Raw genomic sequence first — 21,713 nt, 5'->3', positions numbered from 1 at the left:
TGGGCTGACATTTCTGCGGGCCATGTGTGCTGCCTGCAGCAGCCCCTCCTCCTCTTCAGGCCCTGGGATATTTCCTGTTCTTTCTCAGTTGCCAGGCACCCACTAGCTCAGACTGCAGGCAAGTAGGCTTGGCTTTGTGCTGTCATACCAATCTCATCTTCCTTTCCTTTTCTTATTCTTATTCTCTTTAAGCCTTGTTCTTTGGTCTTTTTTTTTTTTTCTTTTTTGGTCCTCTTTCCCACTCAAGACTCCTCTAACTGGCCAAGGGTGTTCAAGTCTCAATGTGGGCCTTTCCCCTGTTAGTAGTTCATTTCCATGTCAACTGGCACTTATTTCTCTTTCTTGTTTTTGACTTGGTCTCTGTCTCAGTCTTGCATTCCAGAGTTTGACTCTCTGGAAGCCTTAAAGTTAGGCTCTCATCTTTGTGAGCACCTCTCTGTGGGAAATGCAATGTGAATATTGTGTTCTAAATTTTCTGAAACACTTTATTTCATCCTCATTTGAGATGTGCTTCCATTTTCAGAGTCAGCCAGATTGATATGCTACCATTTTGATTATTTCTGGAAGGAATTCAATTCATAAGTGCGTAGAATGATCTGCACACAAGAATGCTTACTCTGCACTGATGGGCCATGCTTATTTGTTCCCTGTAGTTTTTACGCCAATTGAGTTTGACTGTCTCCAGAATCTACTGAGAGACCCCAAATGGTAAATGTTAAGCTCAAGATACCTTAATTGGCACTGTGGTAAGTTAGAGATGGAAAAGTCCAACTTCTTTCTGCAAAGTTCTTATTCCATATTAAGTATATGTATTATTCTACAATGGGTATATGAATGTATAAAATAAGCATAGCATTGGAGGGGCATGTTATGTGATTGCTATGAAGAACATCCACTCATTCTTCTGTCAAAATCTCAGTGTAGTATTGTACAGTGTAGTATTGTCAAATATGTAAAGAAATGATCAAAAGTACGTGGAATTACAATTTAAAGGATGAAACATATGGTGCTAATAGCTTTGACATAGCACAATTTTCTTATAAAATTCACATCACTAATCTCAAAAGATCTATTGTTCAACATGGTAACTATAGTTAATAATATATTGTATTCTTAAAAATTGCTAAGGAAGTGGTTGTAAAGTGTTCTCATCACAAAAATAAGAGGTATTGCATATATTAATTGCTCAGATTTAGTTGTTGCACAATATATATACACTTCAAAAATTCCCATTGTACACAGTCAATACATACAATTTTATCTATCAATGTAAAAAATAAAATTATTAACAAATTAAAAAATAGCAAATCACTAAATATCATCAGTACAGAAGATGAAAAACAAGAACATGGGTCCAATACTGAGTATAACCAAGTTATTTGTAAATCCAACTCCCTTCGCTCAACAATATTCTCTTACACTGAGGTTGTGCTCTTCAGGAATAACTCAAAGGAAAAGAGTGGGAAGTGGAGAAAAGTGGCAAATAAAAGGTAATCAGTAAAATTTGTGTGTGTATGTGTGTGTGTGTGTATGTGTGTGTATAAACAGAGAGAGAGAGAAACATTCACATTTATGTTTTTGAGTTACCCTCTTTTAGCAACTTTATGCGGTTCTGCTGCCTCAGCGCAGGAGCCGCCCAGGCAGGTCCTGACTGCAGCGACACCTGTCGGTGAGGGCAAAGCTGACCAGTTGCCGGTTTGGCTTCTCTGGCAAAAGCCAATCCGCACACTGTTCCAGATTCCAGTAGATGCTGTCCTTTATTTGATTCCCTCTGATTCTTATTTGAATGAAAACCTTTTCAGCTGACTTAGTCCAGTCTATGTTGATGAGAATAAATGTTTAAACCTGGAACTTCATAAACATCTGAGTGAAATGCAAAGCCGGAAACTGCTGTTTCAGCACCACCACCCTTTCTCCTCAAGGACGTGTGGCAGATCCTAAGAATTGAGAACTGAAATCTAGTCTATCACCATTTTATACTTTTCCCTCATAAATATTCAAATTCCTTTTATTCATATATTTCTATTATAAATTTTCTTCGAAAACATTGAGTCAAATATATGTGTGTGTGTTGTTTCATTGATTTGATGGAGAAGTTTAAATGTTAGGAGCATAATATAAAACTGGTTTCTTCAATATTAGAAAGAGGGACGCATTGTTTTTACTGCTCAGTTTGTTTTTGTTATATAAAGTTCTGTAAACTTAAGAAAGAAAGTGTTGAGAATAAGACTTAGTGTTTATAACTGAGTACTAGACTAACTTCATGGCTAAGAAAGCACTCATTGACTGGCAAAATAAACCTAAATTGCCTTCCCTGTAAAAGTGAGAAAGTTGGGGCCATGAGAAGGACAGTGCTAAAAATGATATTTTTTTATAGAATTATTTTTTGGTAAATACATATTATTAAAAGTTCTGGCAAAATAAAAAAGGAACACAATAAATTGCTCACGGAGCAATAAGTATCTAAAAATAGGATTTTATAACGTAATGTGTGCTATTATTAAGTAAAATATTAATTTCTTTTTACTTGAATTTAATGAAAGAAAGGAAACAATGAAAACTAAAGGAGTTTATATAAACTTCAATTATTTCTGTACAAGAGATAGTAGTACATGAAAATTAAGTTTGTCAAAGAAAAACATTAAAAATCATTGAATGTAGAGTCAAGTACTTTCAATGTTATGTTTCAATTTTAAACAGTATCATTCATTGACTACTTGGTATGAAACCTGACAAGGAACTTAGTTCTCACGCACTTCTTCTCGCAGTCCTTTTGCCTCAAGTTCCTGCACTGTGCAACTCCAGGCAGTGCCATTCACATTTCATTTTGCAGGAATGACTCCCCCTGGAGTTGTGCAATACAGCAACCATTGTACTTCTCACATTCCAATCCACGTTAGTTGTATGATAAATATTTTCTTTCTCAAGGTACATAACACTTTCTGTTCTACAACCATAATTCTCCAATCACATGGCCTCAGCCTTTCATTTAACTAGTTTTAACAATCCTGTGTTTTTATTCTTTTCACTGATGACTAGAATTCATCATCAAGCAATGTCTTCAATTCACATATTTATAGTCTCTGAGGATTCTTTCAACACATATTTATTTATTGATTATATCATGTACTAATTTGTAGTTTACAAAACGTAGACTCAGATAATACATTTTTGAAGGACAAAATACAATTAAATTCTAGCATTTTCCTTCTCTAATGCAGTATTTGACTTCTGTATCCCCTACGTGAAAACACCCCTGACTTTGGAGACCAGCTGGCCTACATCTTACCCGTGACAAGGGCTTCTTTCAGAATTTTGACTCATGTCAAGGCTGATTTTAATCTCCTCAACAGCCATAATAATCCCCATGTGATTCTGTGCTTGTTTGCCATTTTCTGTCATTCTTTCTACACCCTCATGTAACCTATTTCCAAATCCATATGCCATCTGTTTCCTCAGTTGCTTTTCATGAAGACATTGGACTTAATTGGTCATGGCAAGCTGTTTTGAAGATGGCCAATTCCGTTCAATCCATTTAATCATTCACAGGCAGGAGTGGGAACTCAATCAATACTTGGAGGAATAACTCAGCACATAGCTCAGCATATAGCCTTGGCTCCAGAGTTCCTGTGTGTTAAATGTGGCCCTCTTGCCTCAGGGCTGCTGCTGAAATCATAGTCTTGGACAGTCCACACTCCCCCTGGATTCTAATCCCGGAGTGTTAAAACCTACCCATATAAGGAATGTGCTAGCACTGTCATTCTCAGACTGTGGTGTACATCAGAATTACCTGGAAGACTTGTTAAAACAAAAATGTCTAGGCCCAGAGTTCCCGATTCAGTAAATTTTGGGTGGTGTCCAAAATTTTACTTTTGTAACAAGTTTCCTGGTGATATTGATTCTTTTGGTCAGGGGATCATACTTTACAAAACATCGTGCTACAATTTTATGAACACCCATGGTTATTAATCCTGCATCCCATGTTCCCATGTATCTGGGAAGACAGCAGCATCTTCCCACAAAAAGTCATCTTGGTGTGAGTGGCATTCATTAGCAAAACAACTAAGAAGAAGACACCAATCGGCTGAGTTTTTATGTATGAGAATATCTGTTTGTTTTTATGTAGTTGAATAACAACTTGGCTGAACACAATATTCTAGACTTACTTTTCCCTCATACTTTACATACATTGCTTTATTGTTTTCTGGAATTGAATATTGTTGTGGATGTTAACCTTAATTTTTTACCCACATAGGTTATTTGCTTTTGTCAGCCTGCATATCTAAGGAATTTTAATTTTCAGCCTTGAAGTTCAATAACTTAGCCAGGCTGTGTCTCAGTGTCCATTGTAGTATCATTCTTGCTGTAATTGAGTGCACTCCTTTGAAATGCATATTAAGTCTCTCCTTCATTCCAGGAAAATCGTCTGCTACTTCATTATATTGAATTTCCTTTTTTCTCGGAGGGTCACCAATTATCCTTATTTAGGGTCACCTTTGACTATTTCCATATCTATGATCTTCCCACTATTACTAAAAATCTCTGAATTTTTTTTCTTCACTTACAAGATGGTTAACTCAAACCTTTCACTATGTTAGTAATTGGATTTTCAATAGCATTTATCATTTTCCTATATGATTTCCTTTTTTTCCTAGTCTTACAATGTACGTATTTTGGGTTTCAGTTTCTTTTCTTAGTCAACGATATCAGTCTATTGTTTTAAAATCTTACTTTTTTTTTTTCTTAATTGGCCTATTACACAGGAATATCATAGAGACAATTTTCTTTGGTTCCTTGAGTTAAATTTTCTTCCAATTTGGTTCTCCCCTTTTCCTAGTTTTCCATGTTTTTTTCCTATTATTCTTATTACTTTTATTATTTGGTATACTTTACTTATAATGCCTTTTTATCTCCTTGTGGTTGTGTGGTCAGATCTTCTAATTGATATAATATCATCGAACATTTCTTGGCCTCTTTACTGCCTACATACATGTTTTATACATGTTTATCTTAGACCCAAAATCTTAACTTATTCTATCCACTTTTCCATAGTCTGAAGAGAAGAGGAGAATGCAGAGGAGGAGAGCTTGACTGGTGCTCTTGGCAGCCTTTGCTAGAGCCCTGAAATTTCTAACCTTAGATTCTATTGCTAGGGTCCATGCCATCCAGGCAGGGATGTCTCCTTTGTTTAACCTTCAGCTCTTAATCCAATGTAATAAAGAATTCTATGAAATAGGCCCTGATGGTCCTCTTCTGAAGTCCTGCTTTGGTAAGTAGGTTTCTTAGTGCTGCCTTCTTACCCACTACCTTTCTGCCTCTCTCCTGATTGGTAGGTTACTGAAAACCCTCAGTGTTTAGCTTGAAACTCTTACAGACATTTCTGATGACAGTAGCGCATTAGGAATCACCCCTAAAGGTTTGTTCAGGGGTGAAGCACCAAAAGGTTTGTGTTATTTCTTTAGTGAAAAATTCATAATTTACATGGCATGAGATTGTACCGCTTTCCTTCCTTATTTGCTGACTTGTATTCGTTATTGTGAGCAATTGCTTCTATGATCTGACTTCACAAAGTTTCTGCTTCTTGCATCTTTCTCCCCTTTAGATTTTAAGCTTATTGGAGGCAAAGACCATGTTGTTTGTTTTTAATTTACCCAGATATCATGTCTAGTACAAGTTTAGTTAATTGAACTTATTGGAACATGGGGTTTCTTCAAATATCTTTGTATATTTGATCTTCTCATTCATTTTATATACAAGGACTATAGTTAATAATAGTGTATTGTATTCAGTATTTTTGCTAAATGAGTACATTAAAGCTGCTCTTGCCACATAGGAGAAAAATGGGTAGCTATGGGAGATGATAGATATATTAACTTGTTTCATGTTGGTAGCCATTTCACTATATACATATATACATATATATATATGTATAATGTATACATATGCTATACCTTAAATATATACAATAAAATTTATTTTTTAAAACTCTTTGAACATTTTTAAAAACCACAACAGCTAGTATATTTAGCAATAAAATGAGAAAACTAGAAATTCACTGTGCATAAAGTTCAGCAGCGGACAAGAATGAATGAGATAAATTGTGGAATAGGAAGCATTAAACATCTGAATTATTCTAAATAAAAAAAGTCCAATTTATTTTTCAGTATTTGGATTTTAAAATGGTAGGCATCATCAATTCAGTTGTACTTCAAGAACATTTAACCCATGATTTTGTGTTTATAATGTACTATCACTAAGTTATTAATGAAATTATTTTTGTGAGACCTGGTTGATTTCTAAAATTTCTTCATAGGCATTTTTCTATAAGCCAGTTTGGGAGGTATTTATAAGGGTGGATGGTGAAGAAGACAATCTGTGTTCCAATGCTAGCTCTGCCGCCTCCTAGTCTTGACATTGGCCGAGTTACTCAATTGCTCTGTGCCTTAGTTTCCCCTATGAAATGGAGGTAACAATAATATCTACTTAATATATTGCTGTAGGAAAATAAATTAATATATTGAACATACATAGACAGTATCTAGCACCTAGCCAGTGGATTAGATATATTTGCTGTTGTTCATGGTAGGAGAATCACTCATTTACCAAGAACAAGTAAAATGCAACTGCTGAAAGAACAGCTTCCCATTAAGCATAGACACTGAAAGATTTAAATAGACTTCATTATAGTCCAAATATATTCTCCTATTCTGTGTGTCTCACTATTTAACTTGAATAAAATATCTTATTCTTTCCCCAGGCATTCATCAAATCATTTAAATATTTATGAGAAAAATATTTGGCAATAATTATCACTTGATAGTGTGCTTTGATGAACACACCAAGAAGAATAATTTGAAATGAAGGTGAATCTTCAAATATCGAAAATTGTCCACCAAAGGAAAGATTGGGTGAACAGAGATGGATTGAGTGATTTTAGCTGAGAAAAAGTATAAGCTGTTCCAATATCAGATTCAAAGGTTATTACTAATGTTGTCTTGATGTAAATAACATGGTACTTGTGAACATAGAACTAGTGATTTTGATATTAGGTATTATGTCTCAGAAATTTATTAAATATGGAATAAAACAAGTGAACTCTGTCCTACATTTTCCAGAGTAATAAGCATAGATGAAATTAAGTCATTTATAATAGACTGATAATACAGATCAATTACTTATATAGACTTAATGGAGCATTATATTGGCTTTCACTCCCTGAGATACAAGACTATTTAGGATTACTTCAATGATGAAATATTTAACAGAAGATCTTTAGGGGAAATGAGGATATTTCAATACTAAAATGAAACATAAAACTTTATTTTCAATGTATATTTTGCTTTGATTTTTATATGATGAGAAAGTACTCTGTAGTCAGAAAGTATACAGTAGCACTCTTATCAAGGCAATAAATTAAAATACAACTGAACAGATTGATCTAAAACTAAAATCTTTAATATATATTTGGTGACACATGTATTTAATGGAAATGACCGATATTTTAGGTATTTTCATGATCTTCCTCTTCCTAAAAATGTTTTTATAGTTTTAGGAACATTCATATATTATGATTATTAAAATGGAAATAGAAAAGCAATATAGTTATAGTTATTGAACTTCTAATGTCACTTTGAATTTTTTGGAAATCTGAGTAAAAACATATTACATATTTTTCATTGTCCGATAGAAATGGCATATCAAATTTTCTATAGTCAAAATTTTTCTACATTTAATTATAAAGTTAATTGATTATTTCAACCTTACAGGGAACATGTATATACCATGCCTTTTAAATCAGCTTTTGCATCAAGACAGATGTAATTTTTGTTGTTGTTTTATTCCTTTGGATTAAACTTGAAAACTTAATATTAAAATGTATGTTACAAATATGTGGCTCTCTGATGGTCTCACTTGATCATTTAAATTAAAATCTGAAATTTCCATAGACTAGATGCCTTTCCTTTAGAGTTGCTTTCTTTAAAAACAAAAATAGCTGCTGAATGACTAACGGTTTTTGTTAAGTCTCTGGTAAACCCTACATCCCATATTATTTTTCTCATCTTTGCGTTCAGAATCTAGTAGAAAGTTTGGCATAGAAAACACTTGTTAAATATTCACGAATTGAGTAGCACTTGCTTTGTTGATACTAATAGAGTGTAAATTCTCACAGTCTAGAAATAGTTGGATTGACATTCCACCACGAGAGTTTAAGGATCTGACAGGTGTTCTCGCTTGGGTGAAAGACCACTGCACCACTCTTGGAGGTAGGCCAAGGAGTTGCCAGAGATTGATGTCAGATCTGTTCAAAAACCTAAACCAATACATAAATGAAATGCTACCTTTCCACACTGCAGTGTATATAATGTTCAAGAATGATGGTTACCCGCCCTGACTTATTCAAAGGCTGTCAGGATGAGTTGCATGCATGCTGTATACTCAGCTAATGGGACAAGCTGACTTGCCAATTAGGGTTATTTAGCATTGACAACTTACATATTGCAACTAGTTTTTAGAGACAGGTGAATATTGAAAGCACCTGACCTGAAGCACAGTGTCACCCATTTCTGAGACCATAATTATTAAATTTAAAAATTGGCAGTCACAAGTCATTTCTAATAAAATTTGAGTTGATTGCTTATACTAAAATTATAAAATTATCTCTGAGATTAGAGATATTTGAAGGAACATCTCAAGTAACAGGCCACAATTTGGGCATATCTAATGTTTTCCAATATTTTTAATGTAAATTTCAAATATATAGAAAAATTGAGAAAATGATGCAGCGAACACCCATATACTGATTTCGTAAATTCTACATTAATATTCTGTTATATTTGCTTTATCACATGTCAATCAATCTATGCAACTCTCTGTCTATATTTATGTCCATTTTTATTTTGATGTATTTCAAAACAACATGCAAAATTAGTACACTTTGCCTCCAAATGTCTCAGTGCGCATGGGATCCACTAGAGTTCAATAATACTATGTGGATTGTTTTTGGGGGGAACTTTATATACAGTAAAATTTATAAAACTTATGAATACCATTTAATGAGTTATATGGCAAATCTATTTTTGATCCATTTGACTATTCAATATACATGGGAAAAAATATATTGAGAATTTTTTTACCACAGTCTAGGGACCATAAACAGATGATCAATAGTCACTCTCATATTAACAAAACACTATAAAAATGTATAGATATCTTTAATATGGACAGCTAGGAATGTAATTATTTGGTTTACCCAATCTGACAAACAACTTTTAGTTCAAAACATAAGAGGCACTTTTTAAGTGGGGACAAAAGTAATCTAAACTAAGCAGCTAATTTAATTATATCAACCGTTTCCTTTATTCAGGTAATATAATACAGAAGTCATAACTTGCCACATCAAATCCTTGAAACTGTGCTATCTATGATACTAAATGTGTCAAGAAAAGAAAATGTCACATATTGATTTGCAATGTATATGTGTCAAATAGTATTATTGGACATTGCACCATAGGCATGGAGACATTTTTGTATGTGTGAAGCCATACTACCAAGGAAAAGAGAGAAGCACCAAGTATCAAATTGTAGAAATACACTAGCATTGTTAAATAATAACAAAAGAAAGAGAAAACTCCTTAGAAAATCACCCATGTAATATATCATTGTGTAATAACCACACCCATAACATTTTGAGCATTTACTCTCAAGTTGAAGCTAAAATTGACGTATTGTTTTGGTAATTTATTTCCCTAGAAAAATTTAGCCTCAAAGGACCATCTACTCTACAGACAATGCCCTTCTTGGATATTTTTCTCTCATAATATTACAATTGAGCTCACAAACCTAAAGGGTACCAATAATCTGGTCAATGATCACAAATGAATCATTTGCTTGGAAATTCCCTCTTCTTCCAAACCATTATTTAGGAAAAGAAATCTAGTTTAAATTAACACATATCATTATGTATCCTCAGGCTTTTACAAGGAGGTAAGTCCTTCCAAGTGGCATTTAAATAATGCTATTTGTATGTTTATTTTGAGATACAATTTCTAGTTTCACATTAATATAAAGCACAGAAACGTGTAATTTAATTTTCAAAATGTCCTTTAGCTGTAAAAAAGAAGAAACTAATCCTCGCAATGTTTGTAAGATAACGACTATGCACATAGTAGAAGACAGTGCAAAGGATAATGCATATATTAAATTAGAAGACTAGAATTCTAGGTGCTAGCATACGTTTTGCTGGAAGGCTATGTTATCTCAGCAAAATCATTTCATTCACCCGGGCCTCATTAATTTCACTTGTAAAATAAAGGTAATTGGCTACAAGAAGTTTCAGGCTTTCCAACTCCAAAGTTTTATTATCCTAAGAATAATTTGTATAGGCAAGCTTTCTTTGATCCTTTTTTCTCTTTGGTAATTGTAATAGATTATAGTGCCATCCTGGGGAAGGCACTAAATAGTTTTCAATGGCATTTTCTTTTTTTACCTAATCAGTAGATACACTTAAAATAGGTTTATATTGGCTCGTGTTCTGGACTTAACTCTAGAAATATTTTTATGTTGAGCTTGTTCAAGCAGGCATGTTTGCAAGGTCTGATGCAAAATGGTGATTCCACAAGAAACATTTAAATCAAGCAATTATAAGGAATTCATGTGATTTAAGACACATTTTTTTCTAAGAAGCTTTTCTTCTCAGATTGTTTCACTGACTGACCAACTATTAATCAAGCACTCCATCCCCCAATGTTGTAAAAGTCAAATGGATTTTGTCATCAGCTGAGCCATCTGTCTCCTCATACTGTTCTGCTATTTTTCTTTTTCTTTTTGAAACTCTACAACTGAAATTAGCAATAGAGGAGGAGGAGGTAATTAGTGAACACAAGTATAGCAGAATTTCATATGCTTTGATTATTGTTTAATGCAAAGCAATATGAGGTATAAATAGCTTTTTATATATGTTTGTATTAATTCAAGAGATTCTTATGAATTTTCCTGGGAAAACTCAATATTCTTACCCTGTGTAGATGCAGGAAACTTTGTTTTCTTTAATCTGAGCATGATGGTACTAGGCCCTTTATACTAATGAGATATAAATTCTCTTAATTAAAGCAAAAGAAAGTGCCACATTGGTGTCTCTTGTTTTCATCTGCTCTGGGAAAACAGTGCCCAGGGCTCTCATCTATGAAGGGCTGAGGTTCCCTTTACAAAGTGCTGAAAATACTTCCTACCATCATTATGTCCATCTATCCTATGCCAAATAATTATTCCTCATATCTTTGTTGTGGGTATGGGGTCCAGTTGCCTGAAATTAGGTGTTTGAAATGAGAGAACAGAGAGAGGAGAGCTAAGGAGAGGAAGCAGAAATGTACTTTGAAATGATAAGTTCCCTAAAACTAACTCCCACGTATTACTGGAAACCCTATTGCAGTGTCTTGACTAATGGCCACCTAGTCTTTTCTTAAGCATATACTGTGTGGGGAACTCTACTTATTCAGAGGGAAGCCCGTCCCATAATTGGGCATCATCAATTACTAGGAAACTGACTTTCATGCAAGGCAGAAATGTTATCTTCCTGTTATTTTCCACCAGTTGGTTCTGAACCATCTGGTATAAGTGTACTTTGTTTTCTGCTTGCTGACCTTTCAACAATTTGAAGACTAGAAACCGCACTCCCTGTCAGCCCCTTTTCTTTAAAGTAAACCTATGAAGTTTCTTTAGTAGGACTCTGTGTTTTTGTGACTACCCAACCTTTTGGTTCTGTAAAAGTCCTGAGACTCCTCAAATTTCTGTTACATGAAGGAGCCTAAATAAGTTCAAAATTCTCATCTATGTTGGCTACCTTGCAAATTTATCACTTATTTTTAATGAGATGGCTTTTACTACATTAAACATTTAATTTAGAAAAAATAGAGGCTTTTCAGTTTTACTTTACATATTTGAGTTGTTTGAATTTTATAATGAGAATATATTTATTTTGTGAGAACAAAATAAGTTTTTAAAAATACCTGGGCACTAGATTCCTTCCTCCTTAAAAAAATGGAGAGAGCATTACTGGCCTGGAATTTTTCTTTCCATCTGATCTGACTTAACTGGTTCTTAAGATGAAGTACAGATAGATTTATTATGGCATCTTCCTGATTGATAGGAATAAGTCTTGCTATATATGGGTACTTTAGGTTCAGAGGCTGTCATTTTTTAAATTGTAGTTTGTATACTTTCCAGTGACTATTATGAAAAATCATTCTTCGGTTTCTTCTTTTTTAAAAAAATCCAAACGAATTTTTAGGTGTGGTGAGCTCAAACTCTTCAGTATCAGACACTCGCAAAAATATTTCATCTTAGTCCATCAAAAACAACCAACAAAAAATTCCCAGAAAAAATGCCCTCCTAGTCTCAAAGATTTAAACACAATCCTCAGCATTTGAAACACTCTAAATCTTCAAAGAAAAAATATGGCAGAGTTAGAAGCAAACTTCTTGAAGAAGCCTATTGGTGGAAGGCCACCAGTAGATGGACTGCACCTCAAAGCAGAGTATGTCTTAATCACGTCTGTGTTCCCTGGGCCCAGCATAATGTCTGGCCCCTAACAGGTGCTAGAGTCCACAAGCATTTCTAGGTAAGTCAACCGATTAGGAGCTTAGGGGCAGAGTCTGATGGATGCTGCTTCTGCCTTTCCTGCCTTCTGATAAAACAAAACAGGCCTCTGAATATTATAGTGCATGGATTGAAAAGGAATGTCAGTAATTTTAGTCAACTTTTTCTTGTTATTTAATTAGAAGATAGAGAACAAATATTATCTGTCTTGCTTTATATAGTACATAGTGAAAGAAGTAGCTGCCCAAGCTACTGACTGACAAACCCATTTTTATTTTTATTTTTTTAGATAAGAGTCCTTGGCAATGCTTCTGAAAGCCCCCTTGTTTGGCACAACATGGAAGAGAAGGAGGTTAGGAAATGTTATCATTTACTTAGACCTCCAATTGTTCAGATGGAATTGGATTGATCTGCACCTACTTGGAATAGCAATTGTGTCAAGTGACTAGAATCCAGACCTGTCCTTAATGAAGGCAGACATTCCTGACAGTCCCAATAGCCAGGCAATCTTTCAAGAAAGTCCCCCAGAGAAGGGCTGCCATATGCATACTTGAAGAATTTGGAAGTTGAAGACTATGTTTTTCCCAGAATTTCAACTCACATCTATTATCAAACACTGTAGGCCAGGAGAAATAACGCAGTAATATTACAAGCAAAATATAATTCCTATATAATTAGAAAGCAATTCAAATGTTTCTTGGAAGAGTTTATGATCCAAAATTGCAGCCATTGTTATATCACTTTATGAGAGTCCACAATAATGTCAATGTATTATGTAAATGTTGGAAAGAAAGGAAAAAGAAATTAGGTTATGCATGAATTTATATTCCACTTCATTTTGTAAGTACTAAAGATTTAAACATGGCTGGGCTTGGTGGCTCATCCATGTAATCCCAGTTCTTTGAGAGAATAACTTGAGGTTGGGAGTTCTAGACCAACCCAGACAACATCATGAGACCTCATCTTTACAAAAGAACAAGTGCTGCATTCATCACATACATTCTTTATATTTAATATCTTTCAAAGTACTTGTAATAAATTATGTGTTAAATAAATGTGGACTAAATGAACAAACCCTGAATGGTCTCTCATAGAGTAGGCCGTATAATTCAGCGAAGGACTCAGAAGATCAGACCAAGTTTAAATGCCTGTGTTCAGCATGAACAAATACAGATCTAGCACAAATGACAATTATTTTTGGAAGATTTTTAGTGTATGGCCTAGCACTTAATATACAATTAACTCATTTTTTGTCTAATATTTTCAAGGCTTGCATCTGCTAAATTGATATTGAGAATCAACCCCTTTTAAAGCATGACTTGAATTTCAAGTTAAGGCCCTCTTCCCATATTTTCTTGGATTTTTCTTGAAGGCTGTATTTCTGTGATCTGGAAACTACAACGTGCAATAATGAATATAATGGCATTATTCTTAATTAAAAAGTATGTAGCCACCATAGCTATATTGAACCAACAATCTCTTAAGGCAAGAAGCAACAATATAATAGGTATTCACCAAGAATCATCTTATAGTAACACTAAGAAAACCCAATAGAAGGAAATCAAGAAAGAAATCACAAAGCCTTCCCATTAATCTTTGAAGCCTGCTGGCTTTGTATATTTGAGAGTTATATATTCTGGAAGACAAGCTGAAAGGCTGAGAAGCTGAATAGAGCTTTTGTCAGAACTTCTGGGCCAGCATGACAAAATTGGAACTCAAGGCAAGCTGTATCCCATAGGTTGGAATCATAAAAACTACATTTTAGGAGTTAGGCCAAAGTAGAAATGAACTGGGCAGCACATCTTTCAATTTTCTGGTCTCAGAGATTGAATTAATATTGTCAGTTATTGCTGTTGCTACTAACTGCTTGACAGAAGTTTGTTATCATTTTATTTGTACGACATTTTTTCTTTACAAAATATCAGCAACACAAGAAAAAATACCTTAGGAGATAACATGATACAAGGAAGACTGAGATCAACAATACGTAATACAAACATAAATATAGAAAATGTAGATAATGTAGTTTTCAAGCATGAATGTAAAATGGTAACTATTTTCTAGTTAATAAAAGAAAAAGTTGGGTGGAAGGGAGGCTTCTGGTTCTGAGTAAGATGAATTGAGCACACATCTCTGTGTCTCACTGAATTAATCAAAGAAATCTGGACAGATGCCAAGGAGCTACCGGAGAACTCTGAAAATTAAAAATAATCAGGCAGATAAAAGAATAATAGCACAATTTTATGTACCATTGAACCAGTGATGATGAGTCTACCATTTTTTCCCATTCTGCTGTTTCCTGGCTTGAACCCAGCACAATCTGAAAACCAGAAGTAAGCTCTACAGTGCAGACAGGGGGAGGAGATACAGAAGAAACCTGTGAGTCTGACTCAAGGAGCACGAAAAGAAACTGAAAGTGCAGAGAGAATGAATGAAATATCCCTTTTTCATTTACTCTCATTTGTTCCTGTTCTCTTATAACCCTGCCCCCAGGAAATCCCTTAATGGGGGTGGTGGTGACAGTAAAAGTAGCTGGGAACAGAAACTACAGGAGCTGAAATTCTTAGTGATTGAGAATTTTGACACAGAACAAGAAATTATAAAGAAGGATCAAATGTAAAAAAAAAAAAAACAACTGACACACACAGATAGAAAGAATACAAATGACAAGTTTATACAACAATAGCTCAAAAAAACTAGTGAGAGATCAAAAGAATACATCCAAAATGAACAATGGAAAGACAAAAAGGTATAAAAACATGCAGAAGGGAATGTAAGAAAATTTAGGGAAAATGATAAAGTCTAATATCATGTAATTTGAACCTCAGTAAGAAAGGAGAAGACTAGGGAAGAAGAAATATTTGAAGAGATGATGACAGACTTAAAAAATCATATTTAAGATTTCTACAAAATCTAGGAGGGAAAATTCAAAGAAAATCTTAAGTAGAGAAATAATAGTACAACTGATGAATAATAAACATGTTTCAAAATTTTTTTTTTATTTACAAACATTTAAAGAAAATCTTAAAAGCAGTTAGAACAAAAAAAGATTTTCTTCAGAGGAGAAAATGTTATACTGACATTGAATCTCTCATCAGAAACAAAGCCACTCGATAATTGTCCAAGTTTGGGTTCCACCGAAGAAGAGACTGAAGGGGGGGTTGGTGTCCAGGATATTAACTAAGGATAAACACCTGCACAATGCAGATGAAAGAAGGAGTGGGTGAGGAGATCAAACTGTGATGCTAGCCCAGTGATGCTTCAGCCAACTCTACTGGAATTTAGGAAAATATATAAACCATGAGAGTTGCCCCACTATTAAAATAACAGCAGGGGCTTTCTGCCCCTACTGCAGTCATTCATGGGCTGTGGGCTGCTCCAGGAAGGGAAGACCCTTAGGCGAAATGCCTCTCTGTAACTGAATAAACGCTGACATTTTAGACAGCTAGAGGATATTTGCAGGCAGCTGAGGCAACAAATTACAATATTGTACCTATGGGTGGATGGCAAAAGTTGGTGCCTTGCCCACAAGGATCAAAAAGATGTAGTAGTAGTGGTAAACATCATTTTTAAATCACAGGTCTGACACCTGCAGATCTAGGTGGAGGATGACAGTAACACACAACTGCCCCATGTAGTGGTCTCAGTTTTGGCTTCAATTTTGTATATACTGAGAGTCTGAAGGAAGAAATACTAAAAGTATGGGAAAGTGTACCACGGCAGAAGCAATGTGGATGGATATAAAACAAAATTTGAAGATTGTTGTGTTACATGTTAATGCCTATCAAAGAGTAGCCATAGCAGGAGAGGCACTAATCAACCAACTAGACAGTATGAGTTAGCCAATTTACATCAGCCAGCCTCAGTAAACAGCTACGCCAATGCTGGCATGGTGGGCATGTGAACAGAATGACCATAAGGAAAGATAAAGGCTGTGGAAGAGAGCAACAGCAGAAGCTCTCACTGACCAAGATTGACATAGCTACTATTCTCACAGAATGTCCAAACTTCCAGCAATAGAGACTTAACCCGATTCCCCAGTATGGCACCATTCCTTGAGCACGCCAGTAGGCTACATGATAGCAAGTTGATGACATTGGCCTGTTTCCATAGAAAGACCAGAAGTTTGTTCTAATCAGAGAAAAACACATATTCTGAATATGGGATTGCCCTTCTTATCAATATGGCCTCAGTCACCACTGCCACCTAAAGAAGTATGGCGTGCTTGATTGGCAAGTATGTGGTATCACATAACATATTTTAAAAATGAGCTCTGTCTTAGTCTGTTTTTGTGTTGGTATAAAGAAATACCTGAGGCTGGGTACTTCATTAAAAAAAAAGGGTTTCTCTGGCTCACAGTTATGCAGGCTATACAATATACAAGAAATATGGTGTCAACATCTGCTTTTGTTGAGACTGTTTCCACTCATGGCAGGAGAAGGGGAGCTGGCATCTGCAAAGATCATATGGCAAGAGAAAAAGCAAGAAGCAGTGCGATGCTAAGCTCTTTTTAACAACCACCTCTTTCAGGAACTAATAGAGTGAGAACTCAGTCAGTACCATGAGAATGGCACCAAGCCATTTCTGAGGGATCTACCTCCACAAGCCATACACCTCCCATTAGGTCCTATCTCCAACGTTGGTGATCAGGTTTCAACCTGAGATTTGGAGAGATCAAATATTCAAACCATAGTAGGCTCTCACTTTATAGCAAAGGAGGTAAGGGAGTGAGACCATAATCATGGAGCCCACTAGTAATATGATATATCACACCACCCAGAAGTTGTCAATTCTTCAATAAGACATAATCCTAAATAAATATACAAACCCTAACTTAAATTTAAACTATATGAAGCAAAAGGTCACAGAATTGTAAAGGCAAAATAGACATATGCGTAATTATTGTTGGAGACTTTGACATGCCACTCTCATTAACTGATACAATTCAGCAGAATTTCAGAAAGTATATAGAAGACCTAGTCAACACTATCAACTGGTATGAATTTAATTGACATTTTTTCAACACTGTACAAATAACACCAGAATATACACTGTTTGTGATAAACCATATTGTGGACCATAAAAATGTTTCAATAGATTTAAAAGGATTTATATAATACCAATCTCTAATCATAAAGGAATTAATTTAAGAATCAATAGCAAAAATCATCTAGAAAAAATCAAATTTGGATATATGACAAAACATTTCATGCTAACATATGGGTTATAGAAAAAAAATCATAGTATGTAAGAAAACCTTTGGAACTGAGTGATCATTAACAACCTGACATATCAAAATTGGTAAGATGTAACCTAAGCAGGGCTGAGGGGAAAATATACATCTTTGAATGTACATAATAGATTTAAGAAGTTAAAAAATCAAGAACCTAATTTTCTGCAATGTGATCCTAGGAAAAGAAGTGCTAATAAAATTCAAAGTAAGCAAAAGAAAAACTAAAATAATAAGCAAGCTCGGGAATCCATAAAATATAAAACACAAAAACAATAGAGACAATCAGTGAAGCAAAAGGTCATTGTTATGAGAAGACTAATGAAATTAATAAAACTCTAAGCAGATTTGTCAGGAAAAAAAGAGAGATGAAACAAATTATCAATGTTTGAATGACTGAGGGGGGTATCCCTACAGATCCTAAAAGGATAATTAAAAAATGTAGAAACAATTTTATACCAATAAATTTGACAACTCAGATGAAATGGAAGAAATCCTTGAGAAACAAAATTGGCAAAACCAACTCAAGACTAAATAGGAAGTATAAATATTCTATATATTCCTATATAGAATATATATATATATATATATATTCCTATATATTTTAACATTTCAAATTGGAAAAAAAAGTAAAAATAATTTTTTCACTAGATGAAAAATAATTTGACAAAATCAATACCTGTTGATAATAAAACTCTCTTTCTTAAAATAAACCCCCAAACTTTTCAACTTTATAAATGATAAGTATGAAAAAAATAAAGCCAATGTCATAAACAACCACAGAAAACTGCCTACTTTTCCTAAGATAAGATCAGGAACTGAGATAAGGGTACTCGTACTGTTTTCTGTACTCTGATTCAACATTGTACTGAAGGTTATACCAATGCAATTGGACAAGAGAAATTCAATGCATATGAAATAGAGAAAAAAAGTAGTAAAACTATTAGTAGATGACATGATTATGATTAGAGAAAAATCCTAAATAATCTATAAAAATTACTAATAAGTTTAGCAGGGTCATAAGATAGAAAATTAATATGTAAACTAATTTTATTTCTATAACTGTCAATAAACAATATTGAATAAAATACCATTTATAATATCATAATATCAGAAAATATTTAAGAGAATTTATCAAAATATGGACAAGTCCTGCTGAATGTAAAAACAAAACAAAGCAGAACAGAAAATCGCTAGTAGATATTAAAGAAGACATAAAATGATGGAGAGATATTCCACGTTTATGAGTTTGATGACTCAATGTTTTAAGATGTTATTTCTTCTCAAGTTGATTTATAGAATCAATGCAATCTCACAATATCAGAAGGTTTTTTTTTTCTATTACCAACTGATAAACTAATCCTAAAGTCTACATAGACAAAAGACTTAGAAACAGCAAAACAATTTCGAAAAAGATAAACAGTGTTGGAGGATTCATACATATTAGCTGATTTCAAGACTTATTATGGAGCTACAGTCATCAAGATATTGGGTTGTGGGTGCAGGGAAGGACATTTTATTTATATGTGTGTGTGTGTGTGGTGTCAGTGGAACAGAACAGGGAGTCTACAAATAGGCCAAGATTTATATAATCAAGTAATTTTTGGCTAAGGAGTCAAAATAAGTGAATGGGGAAATAGTCCTTTCAACTGAAAAGAAAAAATCTGAACCTATGTATGTTAGATGATTCAGCAGTTCCAGTCTTAGATATGATATATATATACAAAACAGAAATGCACACACATGTCTAATGTAAAGACATCTAAAAATGTTCACAAGAAAATTTGCAATAGCCAAAAAATAAAAAAAAATGACATGTCTATCATCAATAGGGAGGATAAATTGATATATTTGTACACTGAAATTATATGTCAATAAAGATGAACAAACCATATGTACAGGCAACAACACTGGTGAATCACAAACATGATACTGGGTGAAAAAATCCATCTACATTTCAAAACCAGCAAACTAATCAAACGATAAAAAAAGTCAGAACAAAGTAAATCTGAAGGGTAAGTAATGTACAGGAGGAAATTCAAAGGAGGTTTCTGGGGATTGTCAGTTTTCTCTTTCTTTACTTGAGTGTTTGTTTCATGGGTGTATTAACTTTGTGGAAAATATACTGATATACGCACTTGTGGGTTATGTACTTTTATATACATAATATAATTTGAATAAGATGATAAATAATTATTTTATACTTTTATATTCACGTTTTGTTATACTAATAAGAAACTTTAAATTATTTAATTTCAAAACTAGTTGTATTTCCTTTTCTCCTTTCAACAGAACTGCATCACTCCCTTTCTCAGTTGATTGTTTTTATTCCCAAATTTTAGGAAATTGCTCATATTGTCTTTCACTTTTCATAATTCCCTTGCACCAAAACTACAACTGAATCCATGCAGCAGTATCGATAATGAGCAGTTTAGTATTACTTATTACTTCTGGGTTTTGACATTATAAAATGCATTTATAGAATATAAGGTAAGAAAGTAGCAAGTAAGGATTTTTTTTCTTCCTAAATTTTCTTATTGCATTCTGAGGTGTATTTTAGGCAACACAACAGTCTCTTACACTAAAGAAGGCAATATAATTTGCATTTATGAGTACTTTAAATAGTGAAATGGGACAAGATAAGAAAGAAAAAATGTGATCAGATGTTACCAGTGAGGCAGACAAATTGGTAGGTGATGCTGAATTCAAAACAAAAATTTAACTAAGTATTAAAAGACAATGGAAAATTTAATCTGATGTGGGATCATTCAAATAGCCGGTTCTAAGGCGCAGAGTGAGTTCACAGTGATTACTAGCAGGCTCAGAAATGCTGGAGTAATATCACACTCTAGTAGTTAAACAGGAAGTCAGACTAAGAAATTCATAAGGAAATAAATGGGAAAAAAAGTAAGGAAATCATATATTGAGGTATTCTGGTCTCATCTACATCGAATCAAATTGCCAAGATACTATTACTGGAAGAATGACTATGCAGAAGAAAAAGAAAGCTCTTACTTAGATGTTACCAAAGCTCTTACTACAGATGTTACCAAATTTGCTTTGTTTTAAGCACAGTTTTACCTTGTCAGACAAAACTTTGAGATTTAAAATTTGTTGCAGAAAAACAGATAGGAAAATTTAAGATGATCTTATTTACAACTTGTGTGTGTGTGTGTGTGTGTGTGTCTGTGTATAAAACACTGTAAAAGGGTTAGATAATATTGATTCTCCAGTGAACTGAAGAATTGAAGCCAAATCATCAAAGCTTGCAATCAACATTGTGGAGAAACAATCAATAGCCCAGCTCCTACGTGCCAAACTGTGACTTCTATTAACATGATTCAGTTCACAGAAAGGAGTGGGTAAGAACAAGCACACTTCATTTAACAGCGGTCTTTGTTTACTTCTAAGCTGACAGCAAGTGTGTAACTCTGATAATATTTTTAATTCCTTTTTAATTTCCATCACCCACGTACAATTCCCCGGGCTCTTCTCCCCTCCAGAAAAGAATAATTTGGCTAGAGATTATCTTTTTCCTAGCAATCCATATTTTGGGCTTTGGTTTATTAATATGGTATACACCATCAAGAACTCTTATCACCCTTTAAGGAGGCCTGGGAAAGGTACCAAATATTATATTCTAGGTATGCTGCCCTCTTTTAACTGTAAAAAAAAAGTGAACTTCGGAAATTATGTTTGTTGGAAAATTTCAACAAATGTCTTTTTCATATGTTTAAATGCTATGAATTTGCATATAATGTGTGCATTTAGCATACGGAGAGCCATAAGTTATATTTCAAGGTATTGCAAAAAGATTTCCTTAAGTCTTTCTCTAAGTCTTCTTGTATATATTTGATAGGAATTTTAAATTACTATTATTAATATTTCT

This window comes from Microcebus murinus, chromosome 11, assembly GCF_040939455.1.
Source record: "Microcebus murinus isolate Inina chromosome 11, M.murinus_Inina_mat1.0, whole genome shotgun sequence".
Lineage (NCBI taxonomy): Eukaryota > Metazoa > Chordata > Mammalia > Primates > Cheirogaleidae > Microcebus > Microcebus murinus.
The sequence above is the reverse complement of the archived record's forward strand: the minus strand, read 5'-3'. Positions refer to the sequence as shown.